At 39.6% G+C, this 4875-nt stretch overlaps 1 protein-coding gene across 3 annotated transcripts in view; it reads right to left on the bottom strand.

Annotated features, from left to right (window-relative positions):
- Positions 1–4555, bottom strand: part of LOC133650051 (metabotropic glutamate receptor 5-like) — a 70783-nt gene extending 66228 nt beyond the window's left edge. For 2 of the 3 annotated variants that reach the window (XM_062046833.1, XM_062046836.1), the window contains exon 1: positions 4442–4555. The gene's annotated coding sequence lies outside the window, so the exon portion shown is untranslated. Of the gene's footprint in view, positions 1–1169; positions 1649–4441 lie in introns of those variants that run through there. The other variant, XM_062046834.1, reaches the window with a different exon arrangement.
- Between the last annotated feature and the right edge of the window lie 320 nt (positions 4556–4875).

Raw genomic sequence — 4875 nt, forward strand, 5'->3', positions numbered from 1 at the left:
AGGGCATTGTAGAACTATGAATATTACCATTAATTTGAAAGGGAATTTCCTGGAAATGTGGGAATTTTGGAAAATATTATTTTAGCACAATTGTCCTACATGACATGAATGGGTTGGTATTTAATTTTTTTTAGAATCGGTTGAAAACTGTTGACATGGTAACAGTTTAAATTTAGAAATGGTATTTTGGAAATCCTGGAATTTCGGGAAAACTGGAAAATTGGACAAGAAAAACTATGCAAAATTTTGCTGTCTCAACTAAGAGGAATGTTTTGAAGGTGGAACGGTTGGATTTGGTTGAAAAACGTGGACTGTGAAAACTTTCCAGTAAAAGGTGGAAAATAGGGCTTTTGGAAAACTGGGAATTCCTGGAATTTTTTTGAACTTGTAAAATGGTAGTTTTATTGTCCACGGTGAAGTGGAGTGTGTTGAAAGTGGAACAGTTCAAATCGGATGAGAAATGTGGGCAATTCAGTCGATTGTATATTGCCCATTCATTGTCAATGGGGGGAAATTCCTGGAAATTCCAGGAAAACCGGGAATTTTGGGAAAGGGAACACATGTTCTGCCTTAGAGATCTTGGAAGAGTAGTGTGTGTGGATGGTTGAACGGTCCGGATCGGGTAAAAAAGTTTTTGCAATTTTAGGGCATTGTAGAACTATGAATATTACCATTTATTTGAAAGGGAATACCCTGGAAATGTGGGAATTTTGGAAAATATTATTTTAGCACAATTGTCCTAGATGACATGAATGGGTTGGTATTGGAAATTTTTTGGAATCGGTTGAAAACTGTTGACGTAGTCACAGTTTGAATTTAGAAATGGTATTTTGGAAATCCTGGAATTTCGGGAAAACTGGAAAATTGGCCGAAAAAAACTAAGCAAAATGTTGCTGTCTCAACTAAGAGGGATGTTTTGAAGGTGGAACGGTTGGATTTGGTTGAAAAACGTGGACTGTGAAAACTTTCCAGTAAAAGGTGGAAAATAGAGCTTTTGGAAAACTGGGAATTCCTGGAATTTTTTTGGGACTTGGAAAATGGTAGTTTGATTGTCCAAGGTGACATTTTTATGGGAGAGGAATAATAATAAATGGATGATTTTTTTTTGGTGTAGAATAACAATTGTGTGAATGCTTGAGCAGTCGGTATCGGCCGATATCACCACTTACAGCGTGATACGGTTGTCAGCCATGAGGTGGTTATCCTTCAAGCACGTGAGATGAAAGCTGATGGTGGTAGAAGGTGTGGCTGGCAGAGGTCCAGCTGCTGTGTGGGCTCTGTAAACAAACATTGTTTTCCCATCTGATTGATATTCACCATGGTATCAGTGTTCCATGGGGCAGGTGCAGGGCCACATCTACATCGGCCCCCTTATGCAAATCCCAGGAGACGCAGACACGGTTGCTAGTTTCAACCAATGCCCTTCATGGTACCAAGACCAACTGTGCAGACAATTGTTCGTAAGTATAAAGTGCATGGCACAGTTTTGTCACTGCCACGATCAGGAAAAAAAACCCCGCAAGCTATCACCTGCTGCTGAGAGAATATTGGTCAGGATGATCAACCGAGAACCACCAAAGAGCAGGTCTGCAATAAGAGATGTTCGATAATGGCTTTTTTGCCGATATCCGATATCGTCCAACTCTTAATTACCGATTCCGATATCAACCGATACCGATATATACAGTCGTGGAATTAAAACATTATTATGCCTAATTTTGTTGTGCTGCATTAAACAATGTAACAAGGTTTTCCAAAATAATAGGGTAGCGGGGGGGGGGGGGGGGGTATATATTGTAGCGTCCCGGAAGATGTTTAGTGCTGCAAGGGCTTCTGGGTGTTTGTTCTGTTGTGTTACGGTGCGGATGTTCTCCCGAAATGTGTTTTGTCGTTCTTGTTTGGTGCGGGTTCACAGTGTGGGCGCATATTTGTAACAGTGTTCAAGTTGTTTATACGGCCACCCTCAGTGTGACCTGTATGGCTGTTGACCAAGTATGCGTTGCATTCACTTGTGTGTGTGGGAAAAGCCGTAGATATTATGTGACTGGGCCGGCACGCAAAGGCAGTGCCTTTAAGGTACCGGTCCGCGGACCGATTGGTACCAGGCCGCACAAGAATTTAAAAAATTTTTTTTTTTTTTTTTTTTTTTTTTTTAATGAAATCAACATAAAAAACACAATATATACATTATATATCAATATAGATCAATACAGTCTGCAGGGATACAGTCCGTAAGCACACATGGTTGTATTTATTTATGTAAAAAAAAAATAAAAAAATGATTTTTTAATTTTTTAAATAATACACCCCCCCCCTCCCCTCCCGCCCCCTCCCCACCGGTCCGTGGGACAACTTTTCAAGCGTTGACCGGTCCGCAGCTACAAAAAGGTTGGGGACCACTGCTCTACACCAGTGGTCCCCAACCACCGGGCCGGTACCGATTGGTACCAGGCCGCACAATAATTTAAAAAAAAATAATAAATTTTTTTTTTTTTTTTACTGAAATCAACATAAAAAACACAATATATACATTATATATCAATATAGATCAATACAGTCTGCAGGGATACAGTCCGTAAGCACACATGATTGTATTAATTTATGTAAAAAAAAAAAATTTTTTTTTTTTTTAATAATACACCCCCCCCCCCCCCAACCCAATTCGGGAGTCTCCCGGGAAAATCGGAAAATTAACGTATTGCGAGAATCAGTTTGAATCGAGAATCGATTCTGAATGGAATCGTCACCCCCAGGAATTGGATCGAATCGTTAGGTGCCCAAAGATTCACACCTCAACTATTAATTACCGTAATTTCCGGACTATAAGCCGCACCAGCTAAATTTAGGGGAAAATACAGATTGCTCCATATATAAGCCGCACCCGACTATAAGCCGCAGGGTTTTGATGTGTAATTAGCGTAGTATATAGGGGTTCCTGCTACCACGGAGGGGATTGTCGGGACAGAGATGACTGTTTGGGAACGCAAAGCGTCCCATTTATTAACAATAAATCTTTCAATCATTCAATCAAACTTTCACATCTTTGACATGGCGAACAGCATTCGTGCAGAGTACAAATAATACAACGCTGCAAAGTAATACAAAGTGCTCGCCTGTACGTTGTCAAAATTACCAGCCTGCCGGTATATGAAAAGTCAGTCTTTAATCATTGTGTCATCGTCTTCCTCCTGCGTACTAAAACCACCGAAATCCTCTTCGTCGGCGTCGGAGAAGAACAGGCCGTAAATAAGCCGCACCCTTGTATAAGCCGCAGGGACCAGAACGAGGGGGAAAAGTAGCCGCTTATAGTCCGGAAATTACGGTAACTCGTATTTAGGGATGTCCGATATTATCGGCCGATAAATGCGTTAAAATGTAATATCGGAAATTATCGGTATCGGTTTTTTTTATTATCTGTATCGTTTTTTTTATTTTATTTTTATTTTTTTATTAAATCAACATAAAAAACACAAGGTACACTTACAATTAGTGCACCAACCCAAAAACCTCCCTCCCCCATTTCTTTCTGTTATCAATATTGTGGTTCCTACATTATATATCAATATATATCAATACAGTCTGCAAGGGATACAGTCCGTAAGCACACATGATTGTGCGTGCTGCTGCTCCGCTAATAGTACTAACCTTTAACAGTTAATTTTACTCATTTTCATTCATTACTAGTTTCTATGTAACTGTTTTAATATTGTTTTACTTTCTTTTTTATTCAAGAAAATGTTTTTAATTTAGTTATCTTATTTTATTATTATTTTTTAAAAAGTACCTTATCTTCACCATACATGGTTGTCCAAATTAGGCATAATAATGTGTTAATTCCACGACTGCATATATCGGTTGATATCGGTATCGGTTGATACCGGTATGGGTAATTAAAGAGTTGGACAATATCGGATTATCGGATATCGGCAAAAAGCCATTATCGGACATCCCTACTCGTATTAGGTTTTATGCAGCACCGTTGTTGTTTTACTTATCTAAAAAAAAAAAAAAATTAAGTAATGAGATGCAATTTCAGTGTTATTTGCATTCATAAGAAGAAATAACGAAGGCCATCCTTTTTGATTTCAACTATTTCCCCACATGGGGACTACAAAGTGTTTCATTCCATGACTGGAACAACAACAACAACAACAACAAGTGCTGGCTTCAGCCCTACTTGTTGACAGTATGCATAAATCACACCCTACTGCAATGACACAAAGTCCCCCCAAAATGACAATTCTTGTTTTTAGACCTCAAAATGCTGGAACTAGAACACATCACCACAAGGCTTACAATGAATGAGACATGTTGAAGTCCATTAAACTTTGGAGCACAACAGCAAAAATCCCTTTGAGCCTTCTTGCAGAATATCTGACATATATTAGGAATAAATCTTAAAAGTCTGGATCATTCACGCTCCAACTTTCTTTCCGCTTACCTGTTTGCCTGCGGACGCCAGGAAGGAGCTGACACCATCTCCATCAGGAACTTGCTTGCTTTTTTTTAGTTGCAGTGTTCACATGCGAGCTGCAGCAGACATGGTATCGTCCCTTCTTGATGGAGCACGTTGAAGCTCAAGCTGAAGCGTGCAGCCTCCAGTCCCTGCCTGGCTGCACCGCCCCCGTCTCCTCCCACTCCTGCAGCACGGCCGCTTCACTCCCGAGGACAAAACGCGAAAAAACAACCCTGCCAAAGAATATATGAACAAAAACGTATCATTATTCAGTCCTGGTCCAGTAAAAAAAAAAAAACACACAAAAAAGCTGGTGCATGTCAGTATTTATGGTGTAGAGCAGTGGTCCCCAACCGGTGGTGGGAAAAATAAAAAAAATATATATATATATATATTTTTTTACATAAATAAATACAATC

The sequence above is a fragment of the Entelurus aequoreus genome, linkage group LG05, assembly GCF_033978785.1.
Source record: "Entelurus aequoreus isolate RoL-2023_Sb linkage group LG05, RoL_Eaeq_v1.1, whole genome shotgun sequence".
Lineage (NCBI taxonomy): Eukaryota > Metazoa > Chordata > Actinopteri > Syngnathiformes > Syngnathidae > Entelurus > Entelurus aequoreus.